Source organism: Pantherophis guttatus, chromosome 7 (genome assembly GCF_059756535.1).
Source record: "Pantherophis guttatus breed Tessera chromosome 7, ASM5975653v1, whole genome shotgun sequence".
Lineage (NCBI taxonomy): Eukaryota > Metazoa > Chordata > Lepidosauria > Squamata > Colubridae > Pantherophis > Pantherophis guttatus.
The window spans coordinates 72,213,131-72,238,534 of record NC_142069.1 but is presented as its reverse complement, the minus strand read 5'-3'; the positions used below and the strand labels follow the sequence as shown (position 1 = coordinate 72,238,534).

The 25,404-nt window shown below is 41.1% G+C and overlaps 1 long non-coding RNA gene across 1 annotated transcript; it reads right to left on the bottom strand.

The window, feature by feature from the left end:
• Positions 1–482: 482 nt before the first annotated feature.
• LOC148112920 (uncharacterized) lies at positions 483–24,438 on the bottom strand. Its single transcript, XR_015729004.1, has 3 exons — positions 16,183–24,438; positions 10,545–10,650; positions 483–4,290 (listed from the first exon to the last, which is right to left on the bottom strand). It is a non-coding gene; the product is annotated as an uncharacterized LOC148112920 (long non-coding RNA).
• Positions 24,439–25,404: the final 966 nt, after the last annotated feature.

Here is a 25,404-nt window from a genome sequence, read left to right as displayed (position 1 = left end):
TGGGGTCAACCTCTGCCCCCCTGTCAACACAGACTGCGACCGGTCAGAGAGAAAGGAGGAGAACTACTGTAAAACAGTGCCCCCCACCCCCAACTCTTCCAACCGGTGCAGCATGATATCATGGTCGATGGTATCAAAAGCCGCTGAGAGGTCTAATAGGACCAGGACAGAGGAGCAACCCCTGTCCCGAGCCCTCCAGAGATCATCAACCAATGCGACCAATGCCGTCTCTGTGCTGTACCCAGGCCTGAAGCCCGACTGGAACGGATCTAGATAATTCGATTCATCCAGGTACTGAGGCAGTTGTCGTGCAACCACACTCTCAACAACCTTTGCAACAAAGCGAAGGTTGGAGACAGGACGATAATTTGCTAACACAGCTGGGTCCAGGGAGGGCTTTTTGAGGAGGGGCCTCACCACCGCCTCTTTCAAGGCGGTGGGAAAGACACCCTCACTCAAAGAAGCATTTATAATCTCCTGGAGCCAGCCTCGCGTCACCTCCCGGGAGGCCAGTACCAACCAGGAGGGACACGGGTCCAATAAACATGTGGTCGCATTCAGTCTGTTCAGTATCCTGTCCACGCTTTCGGGAGTCACAGGATCAAACTCTTCCCAAATAATATTCTCAGGACCTGCCCTTGTCATCTCCCCTGGATCTATCCAGTCAGAGTCCAGCTGTTCTCGAATCTGAGTGATTTTGTCATAGAGATATTGTACAAAATCCTCAGCTCCACCCTCCAAGGGGTCTGTCCCCCCATGTGAGTAGAGCCATAAATTAACTGGGTCAGGTCCATAGCCGTCATGGAAGCCATGAACTCCCGAGCCACTTCAGACGTCTCACCGACTGATGACAGGTTAAAATCTCCCATGACCATAAGCCTGGGGGTGTCAACCGCCACCGCGGCTATAACGTCAAGCAGCTCAGGCAGGGCTGCTGCCACGTGGCAGGGAGCCAGGTACGTGACTAGCAAGCCCAACTGAACCCTATGACCCCACTTCACAAGGAGGGACTCACATCCAGCCATCTGAGGAATAGTGGCCTCCCTCGGTCCAAGACCTTCGTTAATAACAACCGCCACCCCTCCGCCCCTCCCCTGTGACCTTGGCTGATGGAAAGCACGGAAACCTGGTGGGCACATATCAACAAGGGGGGCTCCCCCCTCCTGGCCCAACCAGGTCTCCGTAATACCCACCAGGTCCGCACCCCCCTCCTGAATAAGGTCACAAATGAGGGAGGCTTTATTTACCACGGACCTGGCGTTGCACAGCATCAGCCGAAGGCCTGGGGCCCGAGGTTCCGTGCAACCTGGGGAACAAGAAGAGCTTTGAGGGCCGGAGCGTGCCACCGCTTGTAACCAGCGAGGACGCACTCCCGCAAGATGATGTGGCCCCCTGCTCCCGCAATATCTGCCCCTCCCACCTACAGTATCGATGTTATGGCCATCTGTATTGTAATCTCTAATCCTCTCCTTGACCCCCGAGTCCGTACCTCCCATGCCACGCCCCTCGGCTGGCCCAGATACCCTCCCCCGCAGGTCTTCCCCCGAACCCACGCAACCTACCCCCCTCCCAGAATCTCTTAAAATCTTATTAAAACGTTTCCCTAAAAAAACCCATAACCCTCTTTTTGCTGTATGCCATCTCTCCGGACTCCAAAGTCCATCATCGAGATAGGCCCTCGATAAAGAAGAGGGCCAGACCTGCGAGAGGGGGGCATCTCGCAGTTTGAGGAGTTCTCCCAATGAGTACATTTTGTAGTTAGATAGTCCATAGTTGGTAGGCATGTCCTAGTTATCCAGGGTCCTGTGGAGAGAGTATCAATCAGAGGTACAAGTCATTTTAGTCCCACTGATCTCTCACATCAGCGGTAGAAAAAACTTAAGCCATTTTGAACTCAGATGTAAACATCGGTCACCCTCTCACGGCAACCAGATATAAGGGAGAAAAACAGCAGCTTTAGTCCTGTTCTTTCAATGTTGTACCTAGGCACAGATGGAATAGCCAATCCTTGAGTTCAGAGACACGGATAGTCTGTGGGAAATATATAGTAGGCGAAAATCAGGGAGACTCAGATGACATAAAAAGAAACTCTCATCCTGACATACAGGAAACAACAAAACCTGGATAGCAAATGATCACAAAAAGCCAATAACCGGCTACAAAAGGGGCACGGGAGATAAAAATAGAGGAGGGGGAGATGGAATAAGGCAGTCACTTTGCAGAAGCAAAGCCCCCCATGATAGACACAACAATCCTCTTCTAATCACCTTAGCCTCCTTCAGGTCTTCCATGCATAAAGGTTTAACCCCCCCCATAGAAAGAGAGGGGGAGGCGGTCCAGGGCAGGCCCAACAATGAAAGGGTCGGCATCCCTCCGTCGCCCAGGAGTTTCGGTTGAAAATAGTTAGGCAGGTCCCTACTCTCCCGTTTGTGGCCTCTTTGGTCTCCACTGCTCCCATTACCGCCGTCTGTAACCGCCGCCTGTAACCGCCATTTTGGGTGCCGTCATCACTGCCGCTATCACCATCGGCCTCCTCCGCGCCGACTCCGCCCACCGCTGGCCTCCGCAGGCAACTCCTGTCCTCGCCAGGGACCAACGGAGTCTCGCCCAGGGTGCCAGATGGCCATTGCAGCCGCGCACTGCCATCCCTCCGGCAGCCTCCGATGAATGCAGGGCCGGCTGTCACGAAGCTCCTGGCCTGTCTCGCCGTCTTATATCCCGCCAGCACCGCCCGTCTCAGTACAAGCTGTTCCGGAGAGCGAAGTCATAAACTGCTCTCCAAAAAGGTCTTCCGGAGCCGAAAATGCTCCCATCGGATCGGCGAATTTGCCCTCTCACCACACCATGGGCCATAGGTGGACAGTTGGCCCTAAGGACCCCCTAACCGCCAGGACATCACCCCCGCAAAACCGGAGCTCCATCGGGAGTCGCCATCTTGGGCATGCACGAGAGCTTTAACTCTAATATCTTTAACTTTAATATCCAAAGTGTATTTATTTATTTATTCAATTTGTACAGGTGCCCATCTCAAACAAGTGACACTGGGTGGCAAACAACCATAAAACTAATTGAACCATTAAAAACAGAATATGACAAGAAAAATAAATACATATACATATAGGTACATATACATACATACAAATGTATATGGGAAACAACCATAAAATTAATTAAATCATTAAAATAGAATATAAAACAAAAAATAAATACTTATACATAAAGATACATTATGTCTATGGGATGTTTATGTCTCCAGATATATGCCACTCGTGTAAAAATCACTATATAAAGAAGATAAAAATTCAATCAAAAGAGCTACTTTTAGACTTTCAAGATTCTGTTAATGTAGCCTTAACAATAAGGTAGAATTAACACATTTAGTCATGGTTCCTGTCTGCTTTACCTGGGAAGCTACCACACAAACACATACCCCATAAAATCTCCAGACATTGTGTCAGACCTCCCAGGTAAACCAGATAGGAAACATGATTGATTTAGTTAATTCTATCTTATTGCAAGACTACATTAACAGAATCTTGAAAGTCTGAAGGTAGGCATTTTGACTGAACTTCTGTATTCTTTATCTTATGCTTGCCTTAAATGGGTGGCATGTAATTGGGGACATATAAAGGTCCCATAGATACAAGAAAAAACACTTTCCCATCAAAAATCCTAGTCTATCCATCAGTAGAGTTCATGGATTTGCAGTGTTTCATTGTTCATCTATCCTGGGGAGATGATAGTCAGTCAGTGACAGCTCAAACAAGCAGGCGGGATTCAGGCACCACGTGGAATTTTGTCCAAGCTTCTAAACAGCTTAAGAAGAGACAAATTACATGGCAAAATCAGTAAACCATATTTTTGATAGAAGAAAAACTCACATTTGCAGAAATTCAACAATCTCTTAGTCCAATCCTCCATACTACCAACCTGCTGCAGCATATTAAAACCAATTATACCATAGTTAGCATCTGCTACACAACACACGCAGTCTCAGTGCCATCTTCGAAACTCAAAGGAGAACTTCATAGTAGAGAGGTCCATTCTTCCAATGATCTAGAAGCACAAATACCAGGATTTGCTATAAGGTCAGAAAGTACAACAGAGCAAATTCAACTATTACAAATAATTGCTGTAAGTTGTAGATGGAACAAATCAAGGGCCATTTCCTGAGATAGAGTAGAACTTATCTTCACCCATCCTTGAATATAGGTGGATCAACGGCGGAGGATGGGAGGTCACAGCTCCTCTACTGCTAGGTCACGTCCATGGAAATGAAAGTTGAGGAAACTGTTGTGGAGGTTAATAAAATCAATGAACTGTGAACCTTTGTCTCTATGAATTTCTACTTTAACAAATGAGCCTTTAAATCATTTAATAGTAAATGTTTTTATTTATATAATAAAAACATAACAATATATATATATAATTAATAAACAGCACTTAGTTACTATGATTAATTATCCTGTCAGCTATATATCTATATCTATATCTATTCTCTCTAAGCTATGTTATCTATGACTATTCTTCCTCAGAAGAAATGTTATTATAAACCACCAGAACTGCTCTTCTAACAGACTTTCAAACTGCTCACAGTTGTTTAACGGAAGATCCTAGAAGAGTTAAGACCTAAGACCAAATAGCTAAGACGAGTGAAGATCGAAGAGCAAAGAATTTCTGACAATCTCCTTTTATACTTCTAACTATGACAGTTAGGGTAGGACCCTGGAGATTTAAACATATTAGCTGCCCTGTGATTGGCTTATGTATCTGTCCATTCCAAAAGCCATTAATAGGCACAGCTATAGAGAAATAAATTTTCTCTAACAGAAACTAAGGAGGGAAGTTGAAAAATGGCAGAGGACCTTATGGCTCCAAACAAAGGGAGAAAATTTGAAAGACAAAGAGATATTGAAATTTAATCTGTTTGCTACATAGATGGAAAACATACACAGGTTTTCCGCCTATGGTAGTTTTCCTCAACTTATGACAATAACTGAGCTCAACATTTTGGTGGTAAATCATTGCAGTTTTAAATCAAGTCACTACAGGACAGTATTCGATTTTACAATCATTTTTACAACAGTTGTTAAGTGAATCACATGGTGATTAAGTCCAAATGTAGATTATCTAGTGGCTGTTTTTTGCCATTTTTTTATTTTGCTCTAAAAACAACAAAAACATCTCAAACTGTGATCATGTAAACATTGAATGCTTCAAATGATCATAAATTTGAACTTATTGCCAAGTACTCAAAATGTGATCATGAGTTTAGGGTTGGTGTGACTGTCATAACTAAAAGGACAGGTCATAAGTAACTCTTTTCAAGTCTGCCATGACTTTGAACAGTTGAACAGCAACAGGTCGTAAATTGAGGATTACCATTGGAGGGGTAAATCAAGCATGGGACTGATTTTCTGTCACTTTATGTGCTGATACCCTCACCCCTTCTCCTTAGTGTTCTAAATAGAGTTACTTTCATTAATGTTTTCATAGGTCTTTGTAGCATTCCAGATTTCCTTGGGAACTTCTGGAAAAGCCTGCTGGACTTCATTGAGCTGTAAGATAAAGAAATGCCTCTCACTGTTGCCAAGGTGTCTTGGGCAGTAATTCTCCTTCCCATGGCCCATCACACAAATATTACCAGCAAGACACCCTCCCCAGAAATGGTTTTTGGTTCCAAGTGAGTGGTTATTAGAGAGTGGAGTCCTAAGAGCAGCGGGGACTCAAAGGCTACAATTCATGGCACTTTAGGTTTGCTATGTACATCGATCCTGGGATGATGGTTTCCACAGTAGAGGAGCTGATTTAGCGCCGGTGAGAACAATCTCCCATATGGGTCAAAGTGCTGTGGAATTGACAAAGGACACTTTTGCTCATTTCTGAGACCCAAGAATCTCACTGCCAAACCACAATGTATTCAATTTATAATACATCCTTCTCTCAGCCTCTGGGATTGTCCAGTCCCTCTAATAATGCTCCAGCATTCCTAAATTTTATTCCAAAGAGATCCCTGCCTGAAGAACAGCAACTTTTGTGACAAGCCAAGTTCTCATGGTACTTGATGCCTGTCAACAATTCTCTAGTTATTGTTCACACAGGGACATTTGATAGGAGTTTAAACACTTGATTCTGTGAATGTTTGCACTCATCAAGCTCCTCATGGGATTTCGGGGCCCTTACCTTCAGAATAAAAATGAACTGTTCTGTGGTGGGAAAGTGTCGAAGAAGGCTTCTGAGCGTGAGGCCAAAGGCCTCCTTGTTATATTAAAAAGGATCAAGCCAAACAACTCCATATCAATAGAATCAAAATATATGTTTTATTTTGTTTCTAAAATAATAAGTCTATCCTTTAATCTTCTTTCTAGGTATATTGTATCACTGGAACACAAACGAGAGTGAAGTACAAAGAGAAGGTGAGTACCTTTTATATCAGGTGGGAGGGGAAAGTGGAACATTGCATTATGGGACATGTAGTTTAAATAGAATATGTTATATTGGTGATGTTTATTCCAGATTAAAACACTCTGGTATTTCATCTCAACAATGCCCCTTCTAATACCAGATTGGTTTAATCAAAATAATTACAAGTACTGTAACTATAATACACTATTTATATATTTACACATAGTCTCTTTGTTAAATACATATGCTGATTTGATGGTAGTGGTTTAATTAATATATCTGCGGTTTGTTCTTTCGTTTTACAATGTACCACTTTTATAAATCCCATTTCTGATAACTGTCTCACATGTTTATATTTAATGTCTATATGTCTGGATCTTTGACCAATTGCGTCAGCTTTAGATATGTCAATGGTGGCTTTGTTGTCTTCCCGTATGATTATTGGATATGCAGGCTCTTTCCAAATGTCTATCATTAAATCATTGAACCATATTAAATTGTTTGCCGCTTTTGACAAACATACAAACTCTGCTTCTGTAGTTGAGGTTGATACAAGCTTTTGTTTTCCCATGTACCAATGTATTGGGCTTTTATTTAAATATATGATATAATCTAAGGTGCCTTTTCTCATTTTAATGTCACTAGCCCAATCCGCATCTGCATAACATGAGAGTATTGGTGACTTGGATATGCTTGGGATGAGTGTTAATGTGGTGTTCATTGTATGTTTCAGATACTTTAGCAGTCTTTTAACAGCTTTCCAGTGATATACCTTCGGGTTATTTACATGTCTAGATAGTAAGTTGACAGGGAAAGATATATCGGGTCTGGTCCAATTAGCTATATAGAGCAATGAACCGATTGTTGATCGATATAGTGTATTTTCATTAAAAATTTCATCATCATTATACATATTTCTTATAAAATCAGCCTGCATAGGCATATCAGATGGTTTAGCGTTGGTCATGTTGCATTTCAATAACAATTCTATTTTTTTTTCTTTTTGGGATAGTATGAAACCATTCTCAGTTTTGGTAATTTGAACTCCCAGGTATTTATCAACCTTTCCCAATGATTTTAGTGAAAAATGTTCATTGAGCTTTTGAGCAAATTGATCACACTTGGATTCACTTTTACCGATGTACAAAATATTGTCAACATATACCTTTTTCATAGGAACCTTGATCTCTCCTGACATACACACATTTGTCAGCTGATGTTGCGGTGAAACCTAACAACCTAAGTGTTTTAGAAAGACAATCATACCAACGCTTACCCAATTGTTGCAGACCATAGAGACTTTTCTTTAATAACCATGTTTTGCCCTCATCTTGGTCAATTCCTGGTGGTGCTCTGACATAAAATTTTTTATCTAGTTGTGCATGTAAGTACACTGTCTGTACATCAAATTGAAACACATGTTCGTTTAGAATTGATGCAATGACTAGTGCTCTTTTTACACTTTCTGACCTGACTGTAGAAGAATAGGTATCTGTGTAATCATCTGGAAATCTTTGAGAAAACCCTTGTACTACAAGTCTTGCCTTATATAAATTTTTGTTATCTTCTAAATGTTTTATCTTGAATACCCATCTCGTTCCAATTGTTTTTTTGTGTTTGGGAACTGTAGCTAGTGTATATACTTTTAGTGCCCTTATACTATCCATCTCTTTTTGCATGGCATTTTTCCACTTTATTTGTTCCTCCTCGGGAAGAGTCAAAATGTCCTCATAGTTTTTGGGCGTAGTGACATCGCAATTAATGAACATCACATAGTCCTTTAAGATTTTAGGTGTGTTCTCTTTGTTTGATCTAGGTGATCTTCTGATGTTTTTGTCTGCATTATTAGTATTTTCAGATGATTCGTTGGTGTCCTCTTTATCAATGTCTCATGTATTAATGATGTGATGGCCTTCTTTCCAATCCTTAATTGCTATTTTATGTTTGATTGATTTGTTGATGTGTATGTGAGGTTTTGATTGTGTTTGATTATCTTTATATGTGTGTTTATCTATTATGATTTCGTTTGAATGTATTTTGCTCTAGTTTGCATTTTCATCAAAATTCGCCGATCCTGAAATTATTATTTTATGATCGTTGTCCATAAATCTATATGCTTTGGTTTTAGACTCATAACCTATGAATCTTAGCCTTTTTGAGATTTTGTCCCTTTTTTTTCTAAATTGTTTGGGAATATGTACGTTGGCCATTACCCCAAAAACGTGAAGGTGAGATAATTTGGGTTTGCATTTATACATGATTTCATATGGAGTTTTTTGTATTACCATAATACAAAGACCATAATCTATTCAATGTATAATTTGAACATAGAACGGCCTCTCCCCAATATGAAAAACTTAATCCTGCATCTTCCAACACACACCTAACCATAGTCTGTAAAATACAATTTCTGCGTTCAACTACTCCATTTTGATACACCGAAAACGGTGAAGTTTTGTCATGTATCAAAACATTTGTGTTAATCCAATTACCAAATTCTTTGCACATGAATTCAGAACCTCTGTCTGTCATTATCTGTTTGACTTTGATATTATGTTGAGTTTCGACTCTCTTATAAAATTCTTTGAATTTTGCAAATGTTTCGCTTTTGTGTACACAAGGGTGTACACGAAAGGGTGGGTGTACATTTATTTTATTTTTATTTTATTTTATTTAAATTTGTATACCGCCCTTCTCCTGGTGGACACAGGGCGGTGCACAGCCAAGTAAAAAACATCCAATACAATAGTTAAAAATTTAAAAGAATTATATCCTTTGGCCGAAAAATTAAGAACCTTACGACTAAAACCCATTAAACAATTAAAAATCTAATATCTCAAAAACGGGGGGGGGGGGGTTCATGCCAGCCCTGCCTGATGGAAGAGAAAAGTTTTTAGGGTGCGGCGAAAAGCCCGGAGATCTAATATCCTCCGTATCTCCGGGGGCAAATCGTTCCAGAGGGCAGGTGCTGCCACAGAGAAGGCCCTCCCCCTGGGGGTCGCCAGCCGACACTGCCTAGCTGACGGCACCCTGAGGAGTCCCGCTCTGTGGGAGCGTACTGGCCGGTGGGGGGCTATTGGTGGCAGAAGGCGGTCCCGCAAATACCCAGGTCCGATGCCATGGAGCGCTTTAAAGGTGGTAACCAATACCTTGAAGCGCACCCGGAAGTCCACCAGGAGCCAATGCAGCTCACGCAGGAGAGGTGTCACATGGGAGCGCCCTCTCACTCCCATAATCCCCCGCGCAGCTGCATTCTGCACCAGCTGGAGCCTCCGGGTGCACCGCAAGGGGAGCCCCATGTAGAGAGCATTGCAGTAGTGAAACTGTACCTACTATGATCATCGACAATCGAAAGGAAGAAACGTTTGTTACCAATTGAAGGCTTCATTGGCCCTGCTATATCCATGTGCACCAGCTGAAAAATGTGTGTGGTGCTCCTTATAGATTTCTTTGGCCGGGGTCTGTTTTTTAATTTTGAGCTTTTACAAATAGAACATTCTAAATAATTATCACAGTTGTTTACTTTAAGACCTTTTGAACAGTTTAACATCTTTTTTATAATCAGGAAACCAATGTGTCCCAATCTTCGGTGTAATAGGTGGGTGCAATTATCATGTATAGGTTTACCGATAAAAATACATTTGTTATTGATTGGTTCAGTTACATGTTCAACATCAATGTTATCAATATTGTTATTATTTTCCCTTTCTGTGTTACATTCATTAGTATTACAACCATCATCTAATTTCTCTTCCCCTTCTTTTCCATAGTCATCAGTATTACAATTGTCATCTATGTTCTCTTCCCCTTCTTTTTCCTCTACACCATCACTATTTTCATCTTCATTAATAAAGTTAGCATTTATCTGTTCAATAGACTCGTGAGATGGTATATAGTAAGGTAGTCCTCCTGATATGACTACGTTTCCAACTTCTTTTCCATTGTTAGTTAACAATACATTACCATCTCTGAATAATACTTCTATTTTTGTTTCTTTACTTAATTTTACCATAGCAGGAACATTGTAAGGTATTTCTGGTATGAAACGTAAGAGATGGTGCTTATTACTTTTGGGAAACATTTTCCCATCAATACCAACAGCAGAAAGGAAATCCCAGAAACGTTGCTAAAGAAGGTACCTCAGGAACATCTTCATCTTGTATCTCCATGGTAGCCATCCAGTAGAAGATAGAGATGTCTAACAGCATGCATTCCACTGGTGGATCCATGGCTGGTGTGACCTTGCTGTGGGATCAAAAGAAGAGTGCCCATATTAGTGAGCAACCCTATTTCATTTTTCACATAAGAATAGGATAAGCTGGGTCAACTGCTAGATCTGGGGAGATTAAGCCACCTTTCCCTCTCTTCTCTCCACTTCATAAGGAAAAAGTTTCCTTTGTTTTGGTGACCCCAATTGAAAGGATCCAAAATGGGCATGCTTTAAATGAAACTTCTGAGTAGTATTCAAGACCAACCCTATGTAAATTGTGGCCTATTGAGCTGCAAGGTGACCAGGGCTTGAATCACTCTCTGAGTGGCCTTCCCCTTCTTACTCACTGAGTACTACAAACAGACTTTCTTTACACACTACAAAAGAAACAAAAGGCTGAGCTGATATTGTATATTGCTAGCAAGGCAGCTAATCTGGCCGTGAAGCTGGTTAAATTCTGCAACAAAGCCTGCCAGGAAACGAGTGGAGAGAATTAGAGGTTTCAAGGTCAACCAAGTTGCTTCAGAACTTCTTCTTTGTCCCAGCCCATTTTAACTTGCTATGCTGCTGCAGCACCTCACATTTCAGTCCAAATTGCCCCCATGTTAAAGACCCTTTTGAGCTTTTGCTAAACCTCCTGAGAATTCATAGTAGCTTTCCTCCTCTCCCTTTCCCTCTGATATCTCCCCATCCTCCTTGACTGCCACCCATTAACTCTCCCCGCTTCCCATCACAAGAAGACTATATATACATTTATTTCTGGGTACTGAGACCCTCATTTTCCCACTATTCTTAAGGCGAAATAGTGCAGTGATCACACTGAGGGCCTGGATTATGTGATGCTCCTATGCGATTGAAAAGATTCAGGCTGTCAGTCAGGGCAGCTATGGAGCACTTTCTCCCAGAGTCCCCAGTGCTCTTCCGTATAGAAGGAATGCTTGAAACCCTTCTGCGACTCTATCCATCCTAAGGAATCTTTTGTATAACACTGAGATTGGGCAAAAAAGACTGGGATTGAAACCCAGAGGCAAAGCCCAGCCAAAGAAACCTCTACTTCCAAGGGTACCTGCTATTTGGTTTGTCTTGCTCCTCCTCTCAGAGACCTCTTACTGCAAGTATTGGCTCGTCTTCAGGTCTCTTTCGATAACAAGGGGTGCTTAGAGGGTCAGGAACAATTTTGGCTCTGCCCAGTCCCTTTTCGCATCCTTGAATATAGGAAGAGGCAGAAGATGCCTGGATAGAAGAGTCCACTCCTGAAGGAGCTCCATCCTTTTCCCTCTCAGTGTCCCCATCCAGTCCAAAGTGTGTACTCACTATGCTGCTCCACTTTGTGGAGTTCCATTTTGATGATAATTTTCATCTTTCTTCGGCCAGAAAGCTTGCTTGTGTCCTTCAATGTAGAGTTTGAAGGACTTGCTCTCCTGGTGTTTCTGCTTTTTGTCCCAAAACAGCATTGGAAGACTTGCCTAGAACATTCTCGGAATCTCAGGAACCGAAGAAAATGAATGGAATTGACTAAAATCTCTTTTCCAGATTCTACCTGCTCTATGTCTGGGTCAGAGAGAGCATTTGGCCAAAGAGAGAAGCTCCTCTGTGAAGGAGCCCAGTCCTGAGAACATCCCTTCCCTATCTTACCCTTCTCAGTTTCTCTATCCCAGGGTAAAGGCTCTTCTCACCACAATGTTTTTTGGAGATTGAAATGTATTGGCTGGATCAAGGACGATGGACAATGCGAAGATCATGTAATTAACCGTTTATTAACAACAGCTGGGCTAACTGCCACAGCTATAACTGAAAACAGCTTGGAACTCTGCCTGACAGCTCTTATATTGCCAGCTGTCAGGCGGCTTAACCAATCAACGAACAGAACGTTACTTTAACCAATCAATGAACAAAATGTTACTTCCTACTTCAGCAGACTTAATACATTACAGAGATCAATAGGCAAACTTATTTTTTTCTCCCTCACTAGTCATTTAGTGACTAGGTGTGTTGCTTCTTCTGGACAACTTTGAAGATCAGATCATAGATGTCTTCTACAGCCTGCCTCCTTACCCACACATAAACAAACCTCCCTCCCCCTAAATAGTTTTTTTTTTCCTGAAAAGATTGCAGAATATGCAAGCAACGGTTCAACCAGACAAAGCCATTCAAGTTGTACTACCGGATGTCACAAGCTGTTCTATACTTCAATGAAAAAAAGCACAGGAGAGAAGCAATCTGACTTCAGGCATCACAGCAGCCTGTCTTCAGAAAACTTAAATCATAGCCAACCAAGCCCCAATCACTGCCCCTCCCCTAAAGGAAGAGCCCCCTTTCCCGGCTTTACTTTTCAGCTAGAATCGAGGACTATTCCATCCAACAAAGTGGAAAATTGAGAAAATCTTTAGAGCTAGCCTGTCTGAAGACCTATTTACATTTTGGAAACCATATTCGCTTTGCTCACTAACAACTGAGTTAGTGACCTTTGACCTTGGGTGGATGAAGTCATAGAGCCAAAAGAATTCCCAGAGAGGTGAAGGCCTCCTTTGGGATCCTACCAAAGGTGACCTGCTTCACCTTTTTTATGTACGCTTTTGGCAGCCAAATATCTCTAGGAACCTACTAACAAATCTTTAAAGCTGCCTTTTTCTCATCTTTTGGTACAGAAACCAAAGCTCTTTATATATAGCCTACCTTATAGCTCTTGTTCCAGTCAAAATCAGGTTTTTTTGCAAAACTGCTTGTGTGTGTATATGTCAACTCTCTCAGATACCTTTTTCTGCAGGCCAAACTATTGTTAAGATAGTGCTGAGTTTAAGGACAGAGAAAGAGAGCAGAGAAATTCTCTCTTGAGGTTTTTAACTTCACACATCATTTCTCAAACAGAAATTCAGGCCAGACAAAAAGCTCGTTTCATCCCGTGATCTCTGGATCACGGGATGAAACTTGAGCAATGTCAGCTGCCGTCAAAACGAAAGGTGAGTCTTCAATCATCAGGATTGATGAGGCGGGAGCTGGGTCAGAGAGCAACGTTGGCAAGGGGCACCGTCTGAGGGCATCAGCATGGGCCAGATTCTTGCTTGGCACGTACAGGGGCGTGTAGTCGTAGGCAGATAAAAACACAGACCACCTGGTGAATCTCGGGGATAGGAATTACGGAGTTTGACGGTCAGCTGCTAGTAGACCAAGCAGAGACTTATGATCCGTCACTAGTGTAAAAGGTCGACCATATAGGTAATGATGAAACCGCTTGACTCAAGCTACCAATGCTAGAGCCTCCTTGTCTAGCTGTGAATAATTTCGCTTCGCTGAAGCCAAAGTCCAGGAGAAAAATGCAACGGGGGCTTCACGGTCATCAGGGAAACGGTGATTTAAGACTGCTCCCATGCCATAAGGAGAAGCATCACACGCTAGCACGAGGGGTAGGGACTCGCAGTAGTGAGCGAGGACAGAGTTTGAAATGAGTATATGTTTGACATTAGTAAATGCAGCAGCTGCAGTTGAATCCCAGTTCCAACGTGTCCCCCGGTTCAGTAAATGATGCAAAGGTTCCGCAATAGATCCTTGTGTGGTATGAAAATTGCATAAAAGTTTAAAAGGCCTAAGAAGGCTTGAAGTTCGGCCTTGTTGGTGGGAGCAGGGGCATGTAAAATAGCATTTGTCTTAGACTCTGTAGGGTGTATACCCTTACCATCAATTAGGAAACCCAAGAACTCGATTTTGGAAGCAGCTACAATACATTTGCTTCAGTTAACTTTAAGCCCCACTCTCTGGAATTCGGTTAGAACCGATCTGAGTCTTTTAAGGAGTTCGGTGGTGCTGGTGGCCGATACTAATACGTCGTCAAAGTACGGTACAACCCCGGGAATTCCATTAAGTAAACGCTCCATCATGCTCTGGAAGATTCCCGGGGTGACTGAAACCCCAAATTGGAGGTGGCGGCAATGGAAAGCACCCCGGTGTGTCACTATAGTTTGTGCATCCACTGTTTGGTCATCCACAGGCAGTTGTTGATATGCCTGTGCTAAATCTAATTTAGCAAATATGGAGCCACTACCCAAGGAGTGCAACAAATATTGCACAATAGGAACGGGGTATGCATGCGCCTGTAATGCACGATTAATTGTTGCTGAACCATCCGCCTTCATGGCAATAACAATGGGGGTCTCCTATGGTGCGTACTCAACAGGCTCCAGGATATGTTGTGCTATTAATTTGTCAAATTCAGCATCCACCTTTGGTCGCAATGCAAACGGTACTCTTCGCGGTTTAAGGCGGCGAGGCTGCACTTGAGGGTCGAGACTGAACGAAACCGGTTGTCCGGTGTATTTTCCTAATTCCTCAGAGAAAACTGAGGGGAATTCATTACATAACATGTCCAGTTCAGATGTTGAGATGGCATTAATCCCTTGTATAGTTAGACCTAATGCATCGAACCAATTAAGGCCCAACAGGCTGGGGAATTTTTCTTCCACAATGACTAGTGATAATAATCCACTAAACTTCTTAAATTGTACTCAGAATGTGCCACTTCCGACAATTGGAATGTTGGCTCCTTGGCAATCTTTTAGCAGGAGATGGCAGGGATCTAGTTGTCGTTTAGCCAGTTTTGGAACTAGTCGTTTAATTGTACTCCATGACACCAAGGATGTAGTGGAGCCGGAATCAACTTCCATGGTGCACGGTTTCCATTCAATGAATACTGTAAGACGAATCTTCTGCTGGCTCAACATATTTGGTGGTGTTACTAAATTCACATCAGAGGAAGATCGTTGGTTACTATTACGAACTTTAGACGGATTAGGACGATATTGTCGGCCCCCATCCTGCAGCACACGTGATTCGAACTGTGGCTGAGGGGCTCTGCATACTCTGGCGAGATGACCTTTGTGGCTGCAGCGGCGGCACTCTGTGTTTTTAAAATGGCAATTAGCGCGCAGATGATTTCCTCCACAGCTGAAACATGCGTTTGGCCCCCTTGACATTCTAGTTGGGCCAGAGTTTTGTTTTCTAGATTCTTGAAGACAGCACACTTCAAAGTCACCATCAGAATCTGACAGATTCTCATTTGTCTCATTTACAGACAATGAGTCTTTTTCCGTCTTAGGTGTAGTATATCCACGGGGCAACTCGGCTAGTGACAATGCTGCCAGTTCTGCAGCACACGCCTCATCCAATGCCATTTGAAATGTGAGGTCGTGATTCGCAATCAGATGCCTTTTAAGACTTTGGTCCCTGACCCCACTGACAAGTCTATCTAGGAGATAATCTTCTAAATCAAAGAATTCACAATGCCTGGCTGCCCTCCTCAGAGCCGCAACATATTGATTAATAGTCTCTCCAGGGGCCTGATCACGATGGTAAAAGTGTTGGCGGCGGGCTATTCTTTAGGGGGCTGGTGCGTAATGTTTTTTTAATTTTTTTATAAAGTCTTCCCATGTTCCCGAATGTACAGATTGTGGGGCCATTAATGTCATTGCAGTATCAAACATTTCAGTACCGCAGAAACTTAGGAAATAAGCGCGTTTGCGCTCAGGTGTCAGCTTTGTATAATCATTTGCAATTAAGAAACATTCAAAACGTACCAAATAAGCCTCCCACGTCTCTGCACTGGGATTGAAAGGAGGAACGGTCTGTGCGGACGCCATTTCCTCTTCTTCTTCTTCTTTTTTTTTTCCTTAACTGACTCACGTTTTGCTTCTTCAGTTTAAATCTCTCTTGTTTCTTATTACTATGACCGGTAGATCGACCAGTTGATCCTCGTCGCCAGTTGAAATGTATTGGCTGGATCAAGGACGATGGACAATGCGAAGATCATGTAATTAACCATTTATTAACAACAGCTGGGCTAACTGCCACAGCTATAACTGAAAACAGCTTGGAACTCTGCCTGACAGCTCTTATATTGCCAGCTGTCAGGCGGCTTAACCAATCAACGAACAGAACGTTACTTTAACCAATCAACGAACAGAATGTTACTTCCTACTTCAGCAGACTTAATACATTGCAGAGATCAATAGGCAAACTTATTTTTTTCTCCCTCACTAGTCATTTAGTGACTAGGTGTGTTGCTTCTTCTGGACAACTTTGAAGATCAGATCATAGATGTCTTCTACAGCCTGCCTCCTTACCCACATAAACAAACCTCCCTCCCCCTAAATAGTTTTTTTTTTCCTGAAAAGATTGCAGAATATGCAAGCAACGGTTCAACCAGACAAAGCCATTCAAGTTGTACTACCGGATGTCACAAGCTGTTCTATACTTCAATGAAAAAAAGCACAGGAGAGAAGCAATCTGACTTCAGGCATCACAGCAGCCTGTCTTCAGAAAACTTAAATCATAGCCAACCAAGCCCCAATCACTGCCCCCCCCTAAAGGAAGAGCCCCCTTTCCCGGCTTTACTTTTCAGCTAGAATCGAGGACTATTCCATCCAACAAAATGGAAAATTGAGAAAATCTTTAGAGCTAGCCCAACTGAAGACCTATTTACATCTTGGAAGCCATATTCGCTTTGCTCGCTAACAACTGAGTTAGTGACCTTTGACCTTGGGTGGATGAAGTCATAGAGCCAAAAGAATTCCCAGAGAGGTGAAGGCCTCCTTTGGGATCCTACCAAAGGTGACCTGCTCCACCTTTTTTATGTACGCTTTTGGCAGCCAAATATTTCTAGGAACCTACTAACAAATCTTTAAAGCTGCCTTTTTCTCATCTTTTGGTACAGAAACCAAAGCTCTTTATATATAGCCTGCCTTATAGCTCTTGTTCCAGTCAAAATCAGGGTTTTTTTTGCAAAACTGCTTTTGTGTGTGTATATCAACTCTGCTGGGTCTAGAGTCAGCTCTCTCAAATACCTTTTTCTGCAGGCCAAACTATTGTTAAGATAGTGCTGAGTTTAAGGACAGAGAAAGAGAGCAGAGAAATTCTCTCTTGAGGTTTTTAACTTCACACATCATTTCTCAAACAAATTCAGGCCAGAAAAAAAATATTTATAGAAAAGATTCTACCCAAAGAAAATGTTGCATAGCTTAATGATGCTGGGCCCCAAATCACATGACTCTTTTAGACTAGTTCCAGTATTGAGGGATCCGGTTCTTAAGGAAGCCAACGGATCAGATTTTTCCCTTTTATCCAACAGGCTGATAGACTGCCCCTTAGAATGGAAGCTCTATTAAACCACCCACTCGAGCAAGACTTATTATGATAGCTCTCTGCCAGTACTTTTTGTTCTTTGGTGCACATCACAGCTCCCCCCTCTCAATTCTTTGTTTGCATGAAACAGTACACAGCAAAGTTCAAGTGGAAGAGAGGGGAAGAGAATATCCCTCCCCAACCAGATCCCTCCCCCAAGATACAGAGCCATGTCTTAAAACCAGCAATCACTTTCTAGCAATTCCTCTTCAGCTCAATTGATTTGCAACACCAGGTGCATTCTCCAACATGCAGAACCCTAAACCCAGATCAGGGAAAAAACTTCTCTCTTTTATAGAATATATTCTTGCCAAATAAAAAAACCACATGGTGCTTTAAAAAGAGGAATCATTTCATGTGATCACCATAGATTCAGGAAGATATGGAGCCAATTTTCACACCAGATGAAGGTTTTTTTTATGTGCAAGGCTGACTTAATTTGCACTTAAATTTGTTCATTTTCCCCTAGAAAAATATGACCCAGTATGACCTAGAAAGTATGACCCAGAGTTTGAGAACTACTGCTATAGAGAGTTTTTTCATGTTTAATATAAAGTATTTACAGATTTGTGGAACAGGTAGTCCTTGATTTACGACCACAATTCAGCCCAAAATTTGTTGCTAAGAGAAACATGTTTTTTTAAAAAATAATTTTTATTAAAGGGTTTTTTTTTGAAAAACAAAGAAATTTTTACAATTTTCTTTTCAACAATTTCACATAGGTAAACATTTCTTACATATCCATTTTTCTCCCTTACTTCAATTTGCCATTTATATATAAAGTTCATATATTGATTTATATACATATAGATAACAGTGTACTCAATAGCGATCATACATTCTCTGTCCGGTCCTTTTCCACTTGTATGTTACTGCTTTTGGTGGTGGACGTGGCTTGCATTTGGGGGATCTGGGAGGTTCTTTGCTGATTTCTGTCTTTTTACAACTGTTGTTGTTTTTATTATTGTTTGTAAACTGTCCACTGCCTTAAAGTCACTGAAGATAAAACACAGCTGTTTACAGCAGTAAACAGATAGACAGGCAGACAAATGAATGCTGACTACTGCAAGGTTTTCCTTCCCTACTTTTCCAATGTAAAGGGAATGTGCCCCAAATCTGCTGCTGATAGCATAATTGTAAAAATAGAACCTTTTTACATGCTCTTTCTCTTAATTCTTAACTGTTTAGTTTTGAAACAAGAAAAAAACCTTTTCTTTGCCATATTCTATTTGGTACTTCTACTGGAAAAGTTTGAAATAAAAAACAGTATTTAATTTTGGAAGAGCCATCACATTAACTCTCGCAATTCAACCGAGAATATTTAACTATTTTTATCCCACTTTTTCATTTTATTTATTTTTTTCACATTGGTGTGAAATTATTGTTAGTTTGTTGATTTTTTAAATAAAATTAATTCCTAGATATTAGAAGGATTTCCTATGGGTCTATTTAAAATACTAGCTATCTCACTTAATATTTTAGGAAAGGTATGGAAGAACACAAAAAATGATTGGTTAACCCTGGTACTTCTGCAAATTAGTTCAAATCTATCTTAATGTCCTTAGTTGTTTTACTAGAATTTACAATAGATGATATATCACCTGCAAACAAAATCACTAATTAAGAATGGCTACAGTTCTTAACTGTCTTTAACATGGATTTGTATGTAAGTCAGAGCTCTTACTGAACGGACTCCCTATTACTAAAAATGGCAGATGGTGTAGTAGCCCTTCCTCAAGCCGACGAAGAGCTAAAACTGCAGGCTATATATTAAAATCAGGCAGCTTTCACAGCTGCTGAAAGAATTGCACAGCTTTTATGGTTTGTCAGCTCAAGCAACAAGAATGCCGTCTGGAGCTTTAAATTGTTTATCTTTAATATAAAGTCATATATTTCTGAAATACCTGGATCTTTAGAGGGAATAGGACCATGATGGTGAACCTATGGCACGTGTGCCACAGGTGGCACGCGGAGCCATATTAATGGGCACGCCAGCTCAGCTCTGGGGCGCATGTGCGCGCCGGCCAGCTGATTTTTGGGCCTTCTGGGCCCACCAGAAGTAGGGAAACAGGCTGTTTCCTGCCTCTGTAGGGCCTGGGTGGGGGGGAAGGTCCGTTTTTCTTTCTTACCTGGCTCCAGATCCTCTCTGTGTATCTGGAAACGGCGAAAACAGCCTTTCCCACTCCCTTGGAGGCCCTACGGAGGCTGAAAGGGCCCATTTCCCCACTCCCGGTGGGACAGGAAGTGACGTTTTTTCCTGTCCCCGGCCTCCAGAGACTCCTAGAGAGGCTCCTAGAGAGGCTCCTAGAGACTTCTAGAGAGGTTCTAGAGGTTGGGGACAGCAAAAAATGTCACTTCCTGTCCCACCGGGAGTTGGGAAATGGGCCCTTTCAGCCTCCGTAGGGCCTCCAAGGGAGTGGAAAAGGCTGTTTTCACCGTTCCCAGATACACAGAGAGGATCTGGAACTAGGTAAGAAAGAAAAACGGGCCTACCAGGCCATCCTGTGCCAGGAGCGGGGGGGAGGGGGTTGCGCACACATGCGCATGGGCACGTGCACGCGTGACCCTCCCCCGCCCCCCCTCTCCTGGCACGTGATGGCAAAAAGGTTAGCCATCACTGGAATAGGAGGCTGTCTTTCTGGGAGATGACTGGATGCATCTGATCACACCCTTTTCATCCAACATGTTTGACTTGACCTCTGATTTTCCACCATGAAGATATATAGATTGAAAGCCACTGTTCCGTGTACAGTATGCACTGGTAGGTTGCTGTTTTTTTGTTGTACATTAAAGCTATTGAAATAAATTGTTTGGATTTGGATTTCCTTTTCTCACATCTCTAATGCAAACTTTAAATTAGGGCATATAAACTTACTCAAGGAAATGACATGTAAATTGCTTCATGTTTTTCAAATCCTAGGCAGTTGGGTTCAATAGGATAGGATCAAGAAATTTCAATAATAATAATAACAACAACAATATACTTTATTCATTAAACATGAAACTCAAGTCAACTGAACATTCAAAAATGCATCGCAAGTACCATTGACTGGTACGAATGGTTGATACGGGTTGCTGCCAGCGTCCTAGGTATCAACCAAGTACCTTCTTAAAATATACGATGTTCCAAGTAGCAGTTTTTTGCAGTTCTGCTGGTGTTATTGCAGGAAGCTGCAATTTGTTGATGTATCTTATAAAATTCTTGGATATGGTACCAAGTGCCCTGATCACAATGGGTATCACTGTTACATGTTTCATCCATAATCGCATAGTTTCAATGGTCAGGTTGCGATATTTTGTGATATTTTCCAGTTCTTTTTCTTCAACTCTGGCATCTCCTGGTACCGCAATGTCAGTAAATTGTACGTTTCGATTTTTGACAACTGTGGTATCTGGCGTGTTGTGTTCCAAATGATGATCTGTCTGTATTCGGAAGTTCCACAAGATCTTCACCTTCTCATTTTCTATAACTTTTTCCATTTTATGTTCCCATGACTTTTTGGATACAGGTAAATCGTATTTTTTACATAATGACCAGTGGATTAATTTAGCAACCTGGTTGTAATCAGTTTGTGCAGTCTTGCTGCATTCACATATTAAATGTGAAACAGTTTCGACTTTGTTGTTGCAAAGTCGGCAATTTGGATTGTCGGTGGATTTTTGTATCTTCGCTTTCATGGCATTAGTTTGTAGTGCTTGTTCTTGAACAGCGAGTATTAAACTTTCCCTTTCTTTCTTGATGGTTCACATCTTAAGCCATGCCCAATTATTATTATTATTATTTGGAACATCGTATATTTTAAGAAGATACTTGGTTGATACCTAGGATGCTGGCAGCAACCTGTATCAGCCATTCGCACCAATCAATGGTATTTGTGACACATTTTTAAATGTCCAGTTGAGTGAGTTTTCATGTTTAATGAATAAAAGAGATAATAATAATAGTCATTGTCATCTGCAACATCATGATTGAATTGCCAAAATTATACATTGGAAGTTTTGCCAGAAGTTTGGGTACGAATGCAGCAAAAATTACTGGGGACACCAAGTTGACAAAGTTATTGAAAACGAACAGGTCGAGATCTTGTGAGGTCCAGAGACAGACATCTGGCCCACAACACACCTGACATCACTATTGTTGAAAAGAAAAGAAAAAAGTGTGGCTCAGGTGCTGCACGAATTGAAGAGAAACAACTAGAAAAAATAATGAAATATCGTGATGTGCAAATTGAAGTTAAGCGATTATGGAGGAAGAAATCAATGGTTCTACCAATAGTAAGAGGAACCCTTGGAGCAATACCCAAAAAACATGGAAATTTTGAATTTATATTAGACCTGAATATTCTGACTTTGAAACAACAACAACAACAACAAACACCTTACTTGGAACTGCCTATATACTCAGATGCTACCTTAACAGCTCTTAGGTCCTTGGTTAGGACTTAAAGTGTTAAATTTTCATCAGTCCCAGACTGTGAATTGAATTGAAAATTAAATCTTAAATAATAGGTACTAAAAAATTAAAAAAAAAAACCTCTTGTGAGTTGAGAAATGAGTGTTTCCCTATTATCATTACAATAAAATGCATTGTTTTTTCTCAGCTGAAGTAAAAGTAGTGTTTATTTCAAAAGTTGTTTTTATCAATTTTCATAAATTCTCAAGCCTATATCCCTTCTCCTTTAAGTAAATAGTTCTAAAATAATTATCTCCCATCAGTGGTTGCATTTATGTTTTTATTAATTGTGCAGTAGCCATACTTTCTTTGAGCACATCCTACAATAAAAAGTTGCTGAAAAATTTTTCCATTAACAATAATAACGCCCTGGCTAATTCTTATTTTGCACTATGCAAACACCCTAATAAAGACATGCTTATCTAATCAAAAGCTGTTGCTATGGAGAAATAATAGGTCAAGGATTCCCTTCAATGTCATCTTGAGCTGTTATGACAGGATGAATATAAATTCATAAATACAATCCTGAAAACCGGTTGTGATGTCTTTTTATAACCACTATCTATAATTCTAAAACAGACCTCATCCATAATGGAGACACATCAAAAGTTTTCACGCGCTTGGCTACCATCAGCCACAGAAACGGATGTGTTTCTTTCTCCCAACCTAATCAACCGAATGTTTTCTTAAAGGTGCATGCAGATATAAGCAAATCACAATAGGGAGTCCTTGACTTATGACCACAATTGACCCCAAAATTTCTGTTGCCAAGTGAGACAGTTGTTAAGTGAATTTTACCCCATTTTATGACCTTACTTCAGTGGTGGGTTGCTCCCGGTTCTGTCCAGTTCTATAGAACTGGTAGTAAAATTGGCAGGAGATTTATGTCATAAACGGACGTCATAAATGACGATCTGCGCATGTGCAGAAGTGTGCGCGGCCCCGCTGCAAACCGGGAGTAAAGGTAAGTAGAACCCACCCCTGCTTTACTTGCTACAGTTGTTAAGTAAACCACTGCAGTTATTAAATTAGTAACATGGCTGTTAAGTGAATCTTCCCCATTGACTTTGTCAGGTTACAAAAGATGATCATGTGACCCTGGGACACTGCAGCTGCCACAAATATGAACCAGTTTCAAGTCTCTGAATTTTGATCATGTGACCATGGGTACGCTGCAAGTCATAAGTCACTTTTTTCAGTGCTGTTGAAACTTCGGTCACTAAATGAACTGTTGTAAGTCAAGGTCTACAAGTACTATGGTTTATGACAAGCCTCTCCTATTATTCTTCTAAAGCAGTTAGTGTTAATTCAAGAATTCCAAGGCAATACTGAGGATTCATTGGGGTCATGCAGGCTTCAAAAAGAGCGGGAGGGAATGTTTGGGATCTGTGCAAGGAAATTATTCTCTGCTGCCCCATGATGAAAGCTGGCTTTTTTCAGCATACACTTGAATCTGAATTCCATTTACTTTAATGAATGGATTTCTTAATATTGGCTTTTTTGCAGGCATAAATGGAAGACTGGAAGGACCGTGGATACCTAAAGGAAGTAAGCCTACTTTAATTAAAAAAGCATAAAGCTGCTGCCTCCTTGCAAATTGCAAAGCAATTGATCTGAATCATTTTAAATGGGCATAACTTTGAAAGGCATTGATTTTAATATTAAAAAGACCGTCGTGACCATAAGTGACAAGGATTTCAAATTAGAAAAACACCCAGACCACTTTTGGACACTTTCATATAACTCACATTACAGTATTACTGTCTATACAAATATCTATTTTTATACATAAGGCACAACTGAATACTTGTATCATAATTTATGGCTACAGGTGTCTGATCTGTGAAATGTATTTTTTTAAATTGCACAGAAGGGAAATTCAGGGTGAAGAAAATGATAATTGCAGCAGCTTTCAGGGACACATGGTTTTAAAAATACGCCATATGTATAGGTAGTCCTCAACTAATGACAATTGAGCCCAACATTTGTTGTTAAGTGAGACAGTTTGAGTTTTGCCCCATTTTATCACTTCTGTTGCCATAGTTGTTAAGTGAATCGTTACAGCTGTCAAGTTAATATGGTTAAGTGAATCTGGCTTCCTCATTAACTTTGCTTGTCAGAATGTCATAAAAGGTTCACATGACCCTGGGCATGGCAACCAGCACAAATTATGAGCCAGTTGGCAAGTATCCAAATTTTGATCATGTGATCAGAGCAGCAATGGTCAGGTGAAAAATGGTCATGTCACTTTTTTCAGTGCATTGTAATTTCAAATGGTCACTAAAGGAATAGTATAAGTCAAGGACTACCTGTATAAAACTTTCAAGCTATGTATCAAAATGACTGAAAAATAGTAAATCCCCAAAAGGCTAACATACCAGAACAATTGGATCAGTTATTCTTCATCAGATTAGATCAAGGATACAAACCTGTTTTATTTTTCCATTCTCACCAGCTTTGTCCTTGGAAGGATCCAGTGACAATAGGATTTCCAGGCCTACGTATTAACAGTAGGGGCTAGATGGAGCATCACTTCATGTGCTTATTTAGCATTTAAGGCCATTTATGCACCCAGAAGGATTATCTTGCAAAAAACTTATCTACATGAAAGCGTCCTTCATCAAAAGTTACCTTGCTCCTAGCATATCATCCTTCAGTATTTGCTTCCACAAATAAATTGTACCTTTTATGAAGATGTACTAGAAGAAAGTCGATAAGCCATGTTGGAAATATTTGCCAGAGTTAAGCAAATAGCTAACTAGATTGGATACAAAAGGATAGATGGTTGCCTGAAGGAAGGCAAGCAAAACAAGTGAGGTCTTTGATCTATCATCTTCTCTCAATCTTGAAGGGACACTTAGAAATGAAAATTATTTTGAGGAAAAAAAATCTTCCTTGCATTAAGATGGACCTAGCAAGGACACCATACTTTCATGCTGAAGGTTACGTTACTGGGAGCACATGAAGCCTGCCTATTCTCTTCACACTTAAAAATAGGCAACTTGAATACAACATACATAATAGGTCACTCCTTTATTCTGTGTCCCCAATAGGCCAGTTCAGGTTACACAGGTAACTGTCTAATCTGAGAGAATTTTAGGCTGCATAAATCCTGACAACCACTAAATCAGCACAAGAGCTCCAGAAAATCCCAACTTGATACTTC